Raw genomic sequence first — 14,324 nt, forward strand, 5'->3', positions numbered from 1 at the left:
ATAAAAATATTCAAGTCCGATGAGGCAAAGTTAGCGGTTGACCAAAAAATCCAAATTTTGTGTGTTGACTATCACTAACACGAGGCAACTTTTTCGTAACCCGGCCAATCGAAATTCCAAAAAAAAAGTGTTTTTTTCGGCTCACCCTATTGTTCGATTCCCAGCGGGGACACGCGGTCGAAAAAGTGTGAAAGCTTTTTTCAGGCCAGCCATCCTGAGTGAGGTTTTCCAGGGTTCTTCTCATTCACACCAGGCAAATGCTGGGATGGTACCTAACATATACCCATTCCAGGCCTCTTCCTTCCTTTCCTTTCCTCGGATAGTGTGATCGTTGACGGACGTCATCCCTCATACGTGCCCGGCTAGCATGGCCATAGATACTGAGAGACCAGAAATCGAAATTCTAATCCTAATCAATCGGATATTGGCTGAACAGTGCAAATTTGACTGTTAGAAACAAATTTAGTTTTGCATTTGTTATTAAATTGTCTATAACAAAATTTTCAAGTAGGTAATTGTGTGTGTTTACTAATGATCCTAATAATAATAATAATAATAATAATATAATAATGATAATAATAATAATAATATGTGAGTGTGCGTCGCACTCATTCCTAATAGTAAAGTCACGATAATTATAGGGTGTTTTAAAACAACACCTACAACGTTTGGGAGCTGATTCCTGACACCAAGATAAGACAAAAAGTGTAGACAAACCTGGGTGCACAAATGCTTTTTATCAGAATTATAGGCTGCCAAAAACATGAAAAAATGAACTTTAAAGGTCCATACCTCCAAAACTAGGGGACCTACCATAGTAGGCTTAAGACTTCACGTAGGAACTAGTATGTGCTCTATCCAAATATCAAAGTTTCAGAATCCTGTGGTATTTCCGTAACAATTTTTATAGAGGTAGTTGGTGAGTACTTGAAATTATATGTCCGAAGACTAAATTTTAAGATGTAATAAGTCCTAAATTTTTAGTTTTATTCACGGACTAGATGAAATATACACGAGAAATGCACTTGACCACCAGTGATTTCGATCAACAATGTGTTTTACGAAGTTCTTGAGTAATTGCATAATTATGGTCTGGAATTTGGGATAGTTGGTGGACAAACTCAAAATAATAATAATAATAATTTAAATGTAATGAGTTGGCTTTTAATTAAGCATTAGTTTAACTTATAATAAACAGCGGGTCGAAGGCTTTAGAGAGAGCAATTAGTTATTTTAAGGTAGTTATGTTCAGCGCTACCCTTGTAAACATTAACTTAATGCTACGGGACTCCGTGTTAAAAGTTCAGAGAAGAGTATAGCATTAATTCTTACGTATTTAAAACAAATTTGCTTATTCAGTGGCTTAGCACTTAGCTAGTATGTTGAAAGATAATTTAAGGAAGTTTTACTGTAGGATTAAAGACAAAAATTTGAAACGACATATATATATATATATATATATATATATATATATATATATATATATATATATATATATATATATATATATCCGCTTCGCAAACTGCATGATTAACTACCCACGTTCAACAAATGTTCTCATAAAATTACCTCTCACGCAAGGTATATGCGAGTATCTACGATATGTAAAATGCCCAGTAGTACCCGTATGCATAGCACAGAGCTCTAAGCAGTTGAGAAGCAATATAATTTTGTTCATTACCTTGAACCCAATATATTGGATCAATAAATGAACTAACATGATCTTTGCATAGGTATTCTGTCCCGTTGTTCGTGAACAGAATAAGATTCTTGAGAATGAAACCGAAGTTGAAAGTTCAATGTAAGGCATTTTCTTTTTCTTGTGAATTTTGGTAAGAGTTCGTGACATTCTAGAAGTTGGAACTTTTTGCATGACTGTCTCGCAACAAACGCTATGTGCAAGTAATTGTGCTGATGTTAATTGATTTACAATATTTCATTCTTTGGCTCTGTTGGATTAAACTTTTCAGCATTCTCTCCAGTGAAAAAAAAAAGTCAAATTGGTGTTTTACGTGTCTGCATGTAGACGGGTATATGATGGATTAACTACTGAATAGTCAAGAGTTATAGTAATGAAGCCATTTTTTGAGTTGATGGAACGTGTCGACTTAGCGATTAATTATAGCGTATAATATATATATATATATATATATATATATATATATATATATATATATATATATATATATATATATATATATATATATATATTTAAAAGTGTGTAAAACATTAGAAACGTCGTGTTGTTGATTATACTGATACCACTTAGTTGGATTTTATTGACACATTACTCAAGCTGACATAAAGTGCAAGGATGGCTTCATCTGTTTCGAATCATGGCTTTACGTTGTTGCACCTGATTATTTCACTTGTAACGGTGCACAAATTGAGTTGGATTCATAACAAACTTTGTTACACTTAAACAAAGAAAACTTTCATAGAAATTAGATTCAACTTTTTTGTGTAAATAATATGCTTAAACATATATCTTAAATACACATAAATACGAGAATGTCAAGGTCATTTAGGTAACTGCTAGAAATTACTCCAATTTCAACAGTAATTCAATACTACGGATATTAGGATTAAAAAAAATGAAAATGAAAGCGGGTTTTCCTTTGATATTCTTCTAAATTTTAACTGACTTCGTATAAAATGGTCGAGTGGTCTAAGTCCATTAGCCTGGCCGTCACAAGATACGTTTTTTGCAAGTTCAAATCCTGCTCAGGATGTGGGTGAATTGTATTGTCTAGTTTTATGTCTCACGTTACGAGGGTATTTTCAAAAATTTCCGGTCTGACGCTGAAATATCATGCCACTGGTAATCTATTCATGATACATACGTAGTGCCATCTGTGGAAGAGATAATGGATCAGTTTCAACTATCTAGATGCGTCAGTGTGTAGGATTGAGTCTTTTGAATCAGACGCTGTGCATTGAGCTCGTATACTGCATGGCAATGCTGCGGTCCACTCAGCTGTTGTTGCCAAGGCTGCAGTAAAAGACTGGCTTTGCAGCACCCACTCTACAGCACAGATTTAGCACTACAGCCTTGGCAACTACAACCGCGATAACTTTAGCATTGCTATGCAGTACAGTGCTCAACGCACAACAGCTAGTTCAAATGACAGCCTGCAATGAGCTGAAACATCTAGACAGTTGAAACTGATATATCGTTTCTTCCCTAAATGAATGGCTTATTTCCAAGAATAGCTTATTACCAGTTGCGCGACAAATTAGTGTCAGGTCGGAAACTTTTTGGAAATACCGTATGCTTTCTAGGCTGAAGATAACGGATGCTTAATGAATGAGAATGACGACAAAATATTAGACTATGTGGGAGGAAACAGAAGAACTCAAAGGAATCCCTTGAGTCCACCACAAACTCACATGACCAGAGATCGAACCTGTGATCCTTCGCACAAGAGATAGGACTAAAGGAGACTAAAGGCTAGGCTAAAGGAGACGGTGAGAAATGAATGAAATGGTGGAATGAAGAAAGCGAGAGAAAGCAGGAGAATCCCAAGGAAACCATCGCACAGTGTTTGTTCACCACAAGGTTCACTTGGCGCGAGCTGAGATCAAACCAGGGACCCCATGCACAAGAGATGAACACTCTACCACTGAGCCACCGCGGTTCCCTGTCTAGATCGGAGTCCATAGCCCCTTAATTGGGAGACTGTGTAAATTATGTCACGAATGAAATTTGAATGAATTGTCAACATTGATTGAATAATACATGCCCCCAGTGACAGTCGAATCTGTCATCACACGCAACATTCATACACACTAGTACATAGTCTGTATAGGAACAAGTTTCTTTTTACGTTCTTAATATTTTATAATTCTTAATTTCCGTAAGTGGCACCGTTAACGCTAGCACTTTCCTTTGGTGCGACAGGTCCCGAGTTCAATTGCCGGTGGAGACATTCAATTGAAGATGTGTAATAACCTTTTCAGGACAGTCATCCTGAGTAAGGTTTTTTCTGTGTTTCCCTCATTCCCAGCAGGCAAATGCCCGAGTGATACTAAGAATTCCCAGGCCACTTCCTTCCTTCCACCTTCCCCGGATAGTGTGCTCGCCGAGAGACGTGACGGGCGTAAGACCATAGATGCCGTAATGACCATATATATAATTACTTAAAGGACACTTAAAACTTATTTATACAATTTAAGTACTCTTGTTCAAGAGTCGATGGAATTATAACATCAGTTCGTTCAGATATGATTCACAAGGATGTTCCTGTGCAGCACAGTCACTAACGCTCTCGTCTTTGCTGCGAGAAGTCCTGGGATCGATTCCCGGTGGAGATACTCAGTTGAATAGGTGTAACAGCTTTTTTCACGTCAGTCATCCTGAGTGAGATTTTCCTGGGTTCTTCATTCACACTAGGTACATTCTGGGATGGAATATATAAAATCACGCAGGTCCCAAGCCACTTCCTTCCTCCCCCGACTAGTGTGCTTGCTAAGGGACGTCATCCCCAATACGTGATGGATTTAAGGCCATATATATCGGTAATGTCCAGAAATATGTATAAATAAATAAAATTATTAACAATGAATTTTAAATATGATTTATAAGTTACTATTTATATTACAGGAAGGTCCAACTTTCTTAAGTCTTTCGTTAATATTAGTTCAACAACCCTATGAGACAGTAAAAGCAATTGAAACAAAAGCAGTTTTTATAAATGTCATTCCCTCTCACGTTTCTCAGATTTTGTCGTTCTTTTAAACCCGATATTAATGTGCACATTTATCATACCTCAAATACATGTTTTTACGCTGCAAGTGGTGCTGGACAAAGAATTCTACATCTGCTTCAGAGTAATGCATTTTTTTAATTTTATTTTTTTTATTTTCGAAGTAAGAAAAGCACTCGAGTTTTCACATGATTCGAAGGTGCAAACAGGTAAGTAAAAAGAAGTCGTGACCAAAGAGGAAGGACAAATTATGTGATGAGAGAGATTAATGCTGAGTGCAATGGCATTCACAGACAAAAGAAACTATTTGTACAGTAAGGTGGTGGGAAAATAAGATAATAGTCTTCCATTTAACATGAGTTGTATACCTATAATTTTATAGCGAAGTTAGAATACTTTCATTCAAATGAGTCCAGAACGATTATGATTGAATTGTTTTAAAATTTTCTGGGTATGAATTTGACTGATATAGTGCATTTATATAACATAATATAATATAATCATGGGTGAAACCAGAGCGGACCGAGTTCCTCGCTTTGACCTTCTGAAATATTCTTGTTGAAGCATATGAAAATTGGTTGAAGACTGTTTTAATTCTATATTGGCGATCCATTTAATAAGTATTTTTTCATTTAAAATTTGAATTTCATTGCTAAAATTTACTGACTTTTGTGTTTACTGTGTAATAGCATTTGTGGCTGTCCGCGTCAATTCAATATATTTAAAATACTAGAGGTCCATTGTCGTAAAAGATTAGTTTTTACACCTTTTACTATGGTGGAGACCAGAATTTGATTCTCAGTGATTCAGATTCCAGGTTAAGCTGTAGGTACACATAGCTCTTTAGTGCTTTAAAAGAGATGTCAGGTTATTATTCGCAAGTTAGGGGGCACGGTGGCTCAGTAGTAGAGCGTTCACCTCCGGTGCTTGGGGTCCCTGGTTCGATCCCAGCTAGCGCTGTGTGGACTTTGTGGTGGAAAAACACCGTGCTCGTGGGTTTTCTCGGGATTCTCCCGTTTCCTCCCACTTTCTTCATTCCACCATTTCATTCATCTCTCATCATCACAGTCTCCTTTAACCTAACCGGCATAACCGTGGGACGTTAAACTTAAAGATTTCATTTCATTTTTTTATTATTCGCAAGTTAAAAAAAATACATGTGCTATAGTTCCCAGCTTACCTATTAGTCTCTTGTAGTTTTTCTTCCCATCCTTATTTAGTAGGAAAGACAAAATGTCTCAGATATAGCGTTTGAGAAGTTTACTAAAGCTGAATTGTAAATGGTCGCTACAGGTGGCGCTTTATTCATAATTTTACAGTTTATTTCTGTTGGTAGCGTGCACCTCTTTCGATCGCTCTTCATGCTTCCCCGGGGGAGTGGGAGAGCCCCAAGTTGGTAACACTCATAGGCGCCAACTTCTTAATTTTCTCAATGGGTGCTCACGCTTCGATACTTCTAAGATAAATCACATCTAGAGTCTCGTATTCTATTTCTTTGTAACATATTCAGTAGACCAATAGCTTCCAAACTAATAACAAGGGAGGGGTTCTGATAGGCATAAACAACCATCAAGCGGGTAGAGGTTACTGTAATGAAATGAAAGGCGTAATGATTTTGATTTACTAGTTTACTATTTTATTCGATCGACGCTGTTAAGGTAAAACGTCGTAAGCCTCATTTCCGGCTTTTTTTTTCAGGAGAGCAAAAATAAATAAAAAGAAAACTATAACTTCCGTTTACATTCTTGCAAGACACAAGTGTAAAAAGTGGTTTATTTGCCTTAATAATACACGCAAGCTTACAATATTTTTCTCACCTATGGCCTGACCTATAGTGAGCTAAATAAGATAAAAATCCACATTTTCAATTTTTTGAGGGTTACGACCTTTTATCTTAACACCGTCGATTTCCTGTATAGGGCTATGGAGAAGAGGAGGAAGATGGGGAAGATAAAACGGATAAAGGAGAGTAACAAACGAAGACGCATTAACACGGATGGGAGAAAAGAGAACGCTTTTAGCTAGCATCCTTCGTAGGAAGAACAATTGGTTTGGACATACCTTGCGAAGAATTTGTCGTCATACCGCCATAGAGGGAAAAGATGGAAGAAAAGCGAGGAGTAGGGAGAAGAACACAACTGATTGATTTGAAAAATAGAAGAAAATATTGGAGGTAGGAAGCTGAAGATCGAGAAACGTGGAAGAAACATTTCCAGGCCCGAGTCGAAGAAGAAACAACTCATTACTCCCAAACCTGCCAATATAGTCCGGCAGCCAAGACCTAAACCCGAAGATAGCGTATTAAGTTTATCTGTTTGTATATTCTGAATGATTGACATGTGGGCTTTTCAAATTCGAGTGATACCACCTTGGCACTGTTTGGGAACTTGGGCAGTGACGTAATCAATTTCGTCATTCGAGAGTCATTGAATACACTACGACACGTTTTAAATACTTGACCACAGCTCCCATAATTTTTATCCGATTTGCATCCTGCAACTTTCTGCTAATAGATAATGCATTCACCTTTTGCTAATTGTATCTACTAGTTACAGGGACGCACCAACGGGGAGTCCACCAGGTCCGGACCCCCATACTTAGTAACTCAACATACATTTGTAGACTATCTAAATAAAACTATAATTGTTTAACAGGGAAATGATTGATATAGCATGAAAATTTAATCTTACGCTTCATCTGTACTCTTTCTCTTATAAAAACATTCTAGTTCTATATTTTTTCTGGAAATATTTTGCAGTTCTATTTCTGCATTCCAATTAAGCTAGAAGCTATTAATGTGACATAATTCCAAATCACGAGGTCAGCAGTGTAAAATAGACCACATTATTCGAATGGGAATTGAGTATATGATCCCAGGCATTAGAGGTGAGAGCGCCAGTCAACTTGAAAATATAACTTTCCCTTCGAGTACCCACAGGGAGGAAGTAAAATCAAGAATTTCGGCTGATGCAGCTGATAGGCATGGAATTCGTGAAAGGTTTATCCCTTCGCTGACCCAGTGAATCCTGAAATAAATCCAGAAAATCTCGTAAGCATAGCTGCAGGCAAAGTAGCACCGTCGGCAGCCAACGTTCATGAAGCTGTTGCAATTAGCAAGAAAATGATAAAAAAAAAAAAATGAAAATGATCAATCATCAAGCTTTTATAATCCAATTCCGAAGAAAATTGTAACAATATCTGAAGAAAAGAAGGAAGATAAAACTGGGACTTCAGAAATCTTGGACACAAACATAATATAACTCAAGAGCCATTGGTCTTCAAGAAAGTTCAAGAAATAGAGACATAAATCAGGTGCTGTCCTGTGAACGTTCTCGAACTTCAATGTTTTTAGAATCAGGTGAAATGAGGCTGTGCACAAGTAAATAAAACATAAAAATCCGTTACAATTTACTTGTTACCATAGATTTAAACATCAGGAACAAGGAACAACAGTAATTGATGAAGGAGCACTTATGTTGTGTATTAAGTAGTTTGAAAAAAGTACAGAACGTGATTTCATTGACCAACTCAAAATGAGCATAATGAGAAGATTAAATTCTGGTTGTGTGTATCTCGTTTTTGACCGGTACCGAGAATACAGTACAAAAGATATGGCAAGAAGATTAAAAGCAATAGGTGCATCTCGAGTACATGTGTTGAATTTTACAACTCTTCCTCCACAAAAAGTTATACTAGGTGGGACAGAGAACAGAAAACAAATCACCCATTTGATTTGCCAAGATCTCTTACAAGAGTTTGAATTCATGGAAATACTGGATGGCATAAACTGTTTCTCACTGGTCCAGAAAATATTGCATTCGAAACTTCCCTGAAAGGTGTAGCAAAAAGACATCATATGATCATTTCAGATGAAGAGGCTGATATCTTAGCGCAACAAGCAATGAAAGTAGTTCTGGCTGGAGACTTTCAAGTAACTGTAATATCGGATGGCACCGATGTTTTCCTCTTGCTTGTTCATTCCCACTTCCTGGAAAACATTACAACAGAAATATTAATGGAATCACCAGTGCACGAACGAACTATCGTAGATATTGGTGCAGCTGTATTGTAGCATCGGAAAATCATTCCAAATATTTTGGCAGCTCACGCTCTTAGAAGCTTCACACTTTAGTATAGGTAAAGTTGTTAAAACCATTAAGGATGAATATTCCCTCTAATTACTGGGCGACCATGGAGCACCAATTGCTAGTGTTCTAGAGCAAGCTTCACTTTTTGTCACAAAATGCTATGGTAAAGGGAGATGTACAGCTACTACAGAAGCACGAATAAAACTGTGGCATGAGCAAAATGGAGAGAAACTGTTCTCAAATACCACAGCTTTCCTCGCTTCCTTCGACGAACGAGGCTTTTGCAGAAAATGTCAAACGTGTACATTTGCAAACATGTATGTGGAAAAGTGCATTGTTGCCACATTCACCTAAACTAGACCCAACTTTGTATGGATACTATAAATACACTGGTCAGAAAACTTTAGAGCCAGAAGATGTATCCTTAGCACCCTCTGAGATGAACCACGCAAAATGTATCGTTGTAATTTTAGAGATTCTTCTTTACCATGTACTTTCTTCTATGTAACAATATTGGATGTTATAGTCCTTATGACGTGCAGTTTCAGATCAGGATGGAAATAGTACTGATGGTGATGATGAATGTGCAGTGGAATGTTATATTTTTAAAAATCAAATTTTGTCTCATTCTTTGTGAAATATTTTAAAAGTTCGTCAGTAAGTTAACATTGGTAAATAGGAATTAACGATTTAAAGATTTATATATATATATATATATATATATATATATATATATATATATATATATATATATATATATATATATATATAATATGATTTTTCAGTTGTCTGAAGAAAATACTTCCTATAAATAATCGAAAGAGAATATTCAGGTTTGTTTTCATCAGATTGTACTATTTGTATCATATTTTGTAATTTAAGATACATATACACATTCTAGGTAACATACATTTTTCACACACTGAAAGTGAACGTTCCTTTTGCATATGTGAATAAATATTATGAGATATGTTTAATAAAAGTGAATGATATCAATAAGCATCATTTTTAATTAAATACGAAAATGGAAGTACAGTATAAGCTTCATAATCCAACAGTTTCTGATATATTCCACAGTCTCTATTTCAACCGATTTGTACCAAATTTTGAGGGTAGGCTTCTATAACTATATAGTCATGCTCCCAAAGTTTTGAAATAGATCGATTGAATAAGAGCTGAAAAAGAACCCGGAAACTGTTACATTATCGAGATCATTAAAGATAAAGTTCGGTCATTTGTAACTTTGTAAAGCAATTTTTAACTACAATATAAATAAATATGCAAATAAACAATACTTTGTAGAAAAGATGAATTCATTATCTATTGGAAGGAAGTTACAGAATGCAAGTCAGATAACTATTACAGAAACTATCGTCGATTATTTGGAACTTGTTTTAAAGTTCATGGCTATTATGATGCAAAAATGACGTCACCGCTCAAATTCCCCAAGGGTGCCGAGGTGGCATCACTCAATTTTGAGAAGCTTTCATACCAATCATTCAGAAAATTCAAAGAAAAAAAACTTAATACGCTAACTTCGGGTTCAGCTGACTTTAGACTTTTGGCTGCCGGACTAATAGGTAGAATATAATAATAATAATAATAATAATAATAATAATAGAACTATGCTTTTTAAAGAATTTCATAAAATTGGAACTCAGACATTATGCTAGTTTGCTCTATTAAGTGTTTCGTCTTTGTATGTTGTCTCGGTCTCGTGTCTACAGAAGTATTTATAAACGTCCGTCCCGATCTCGTCTCGAAATTTCAAGACGAGACCGAGAATAGTCTTGGTCTCGGTACCATCCCTAAATAATTTTACAAACAGTTATTCCTTATCAGTGTTTGTCTCTAGAAACCTGTCAGTACTTGGAAGAGTGTCTTGATCGTTAGACCCTTCTCTTCGTCACTGGACGCTATACAGAAAGATACAGATCTCAAGTAATTTCAGTCGAGCCAAACTGGTACTAATGTGGAGTTTGAATTAATTGATGTGTGCTACCTCTGTACTGCATGCTTGTTTATCCAGAAGATTGCAAAAGAATGTGGCTATTTGCTTCATTGTTGTGTACAAGCACAAACAACACATTTTCTAATTAAAATATTGTGCCTTTGGGTTCTATTGGATCATTCAACTAGCTATAATTTTAGGAATAACTTGAAATTTGGGTGTTTACTATTAGGGGTACCTAACTGTTCCACAGTTCTTTCTCGTAAAAAAGTATATCCACATATCGAACTCCGGTTCTTGTAGAAAATAACCTGGTGTTTCCTTACCAAATTACTTTTTACGGAAAAGCGAGAATATGGCAAGCTAGTGTATTTTTGCATATTTACAGAATGACTATCAAAAGCTTTTGTGTTATCATTTAAATTTTACTTGCACATTCCCATTCTTCAGTGGGAATTCTGAGGAGGTATGGGTAGCCATAACCGTGTTCGTGATCTTTTTGAGTTTCTCATGACCTACGATGGGAGAGTAGAGTCGACGCCGTGAAGAAACACGGAAAGTGAAGCGCTAGGTCACTTCACCTTTTTACCTTGACCCGCTTGCATTGTTTTACTAAATGACAATTACGCAGAATACGTTACTTAAACGCTTTGCAATTTGCTCAAATTACTGAATGAGTGAACTTTCGTGGTCTGTGATAAGATATTGTGATTTGGGAGGAGTTTGCATTTGACAGAATACATTCTTTTAAAAATGTCCTTTTGCAAAATTCTAAATAGAGAGTTTTAAAATGTAATACACCTTATGCTTGTTAGATTCACGGAAGAGCTCCCTCGTGGTTAGCGTACGTATCTTTGGTGCGGGAGACCTGGATTTGCTTCCAGGTGGGAGCTCAAGTGGTTCGGATCCCCGCGTTAAGCTGTAGGTCTACATATCATAAAAGATCAGTATCCCAGTGTGTTACTAATATTACCCACTGCTCGTATCATTGTGTTTGCAGGTTTTCTATAGTGCATTTGCTTTCATGATAGACTCGTTACTGAATTTTAGACATTGATGGGTGCAAAAGAACCTTTGCATTGTAACTCACGCACTCGTAATTATTATTTTGACTCTTTCTTTTAATTCATGCTTTGAAGCCTGAAATTTTAAATAGTCTATAGCATATACTTCCTAAATTTCTTGTTGGATTGTGTACTTGTATTTAAAAAAAATGAAGTGCCAGTTGTCTTGAGTAGGATTAATGCGCTGAATTAATCTGTACAACACAAAAGAATAAATCAACTGAATCCTTGATTCAGTCATAACGAGACCTCGGAAACTGCTGGGCGCACACACGTAAAATTTTGACAGTTATTTTAGGTAAACCCTATATTATTGTTTAGATGGAATTTTATGAAATCCAACCCTTAATACGAGGGGAAATTGGATTCTTTTTTCTCGCATATCTCCGAAACTGTTGGGTGTAGGAATTTAAAATTTTGTGCAATTGTCCATGATATCAAGGATGTAGATAAAACGGGATTTTTTTCTTAGACTAGACACGGGTAAGATTAGGTTTTGTGGAACCCATCAGTTAAGAGGAACAAAAGCTTTTGGTGTGTTATGCATGATCACTACTTCTACTTACGATTATTTAAGAATGTGTGGTTTTATTACATTAGCACATTGTTTTCCGGTTATTTTTAAAATTTTAAAAATAAGTGTTTAGTTTGTCTTTGTTAATGAAACTTTTTTTTCTACTTTTTCAGTCACTCGAGTCTTGATTCTTCTAATTCATATCCAGGAAAAGGTTAAGTGGTAAGTACTAAATGTAAACTGATTTATCTTCTGGTAAATGACATAGTATTCAGTGTTCATTACTATCTGAAGATTAGGTACTTCGTTCTTTGTATGAGCACAGTTTAGCAACTGTTAATGTCAAAACCCTTTTGCCACATATTGTTTGAAGTTAGATCAATTGCAGAATGTTATTCAACCTGACTTCCAAGTTTGTCTCTGCTAGGATTAAATTTTGCAACTCGTTATTTACTCACTTAAATTGACTCAATCTTCTTAATTTTGCATGCATGCTCGTATTCAATACTCGATTATAACTCAGATTTTGTGTGTGAATTACGTCATTATTATTATTATTATTATTATTATTATTATTATTATTATTATTATTATTATTATTATTATTATTATTATTATTATTATTAAATTTCGCACAATCTCATCCACAACGTGTTTACGAATGATTGTTCTTACCTTCAAAACAAAATGTCGCTATTGTTTTTGGTTCAATGGTTTTCATGCTGTTATAAATCAGAAATTTTTCCTCTGACGTTGCAGAATAATTTGACTGGACTAATAAGAAAGCAAGGACTAAACAGTAGATATTTATACAGATCTTTGTGGAATTAATTTTATTCAAAAGCCCACTAGAAACAATTTTTATTTTATGATTTACATCTGTCGTTGGTTATCATTGGAAGCCGACTCTCTCTCCTCCCCCCAAAAACTATCAATGAAACTTTAAAAATGTGAAGTGAAAGATCGAGCGCCGCCCCATGATCTAACCAACGATATGGAAAGGGAATTATATATATATATATATATATATATATATATATATATACAGTGGAGTCTCTTTAATTCGAAGTCCAAGGGGACAAGAAAAAAATTCGAATTATCCAAAATTCAAACTAACCAAAAACTCTGATTTTAAAGTAAAATCAAGAGAACAAAATAACTGTATTGTATATGAAAAACTAATTAACATGCAATGCACCTTACCTATAAAGCACCACATTTTCGCAAGAATTTAGAATAGGCGCCGCGATTTGACATTGTGCATAATGCACGCCAATAGATCACAAACGAATCTGCTTACTTTTTTGTCACTGTTTTAGTTCAGTTAAAAAGAATTGCACAAATATCTCGTTCTTGCAAGTCATTTGCTAGTGGAGGACAGGGTCTTTGGCATTTCTACAGAAGGGATGGACACTTCCAGGTTATTGAGGAGGTGGAGAGATGCGTACCAACCATCTTCTGCCGGATTCTCTATAACGGGAGGGAGTCCAGCTGAGGTGATATCAACAAAATTTCTCTTTCCCATGGTCGTTTTTGGATAAGATAAATAAAAACCAGTTGAAATTACATTGTTCTATTTGCAATTTGTCGAACACTTTGCAATTTCTCAAACAATTGCAAATTTTTCCACTGTAAATACTTGGAATTATCCAAACAGGAGGTTCAAATGTTCGATTTACCCACGAGTTTTTAACCATTGTTTTTAATACAGTTTTCAAGGGGAATAAGCTTTTGTTCGAAATATCCAACAGTTCGAATTATCCAAGTTCTAATTAAAAAGAGTCCGCTGTATATAACTCATTCTAACAAAGACAAACATTTGTCCGTCAATCTCTGTCACCCTAATTCCTGATATTGTCACGCTAATAGATGTCGCTATTTACATTATCGATTGCCTGCCTGTCGCGATCTATGTTATCACTTACTACTCAATACTTGAAATCAACACAATCGAGTATAACGAAGTACTCGACTAATTGTTTAAATACGGTATGGAGTTTC

The 14,324-nt window shown here is 35.6% G+C and overlaps 1 protein-coding gene across 1 annotated transcript in view; it reads left to right on the top strand.

Moving 5' to 3' along the window:
* Nucleotides 1-14,324, top strand: part of LOC145688367 (metabotropic glutamate receptor 5-like) — a 420,659-nt gene that overhangs the window by 84,934 nt on the left and 321,401 nt on the right. The window contains exon 2 of the mRNA XM_081762517.1: nucleotides 12,497-12,545. The gene's annotated coding sequence lies outside the window, so the exon portion shown is untranslated. The remainder of the gene's footprint in view (nucleotides 1-12,496; nucleotides 12,546-14,324) is intronic.

The sequence above is a fragment of the Thermobia domestica genome, chromosome 6, assembly GCF_964235325.1.
Source record: "Thermobia domestica chromosome 6, izTheDome1.hap1.1, whole genome shotgun sequence".
NCBI lineage: Eukaryota > Metazoa > Arthropoda > Insecta > Zygentoma > Lepismatidae > Thermobia > Thermobia domestica.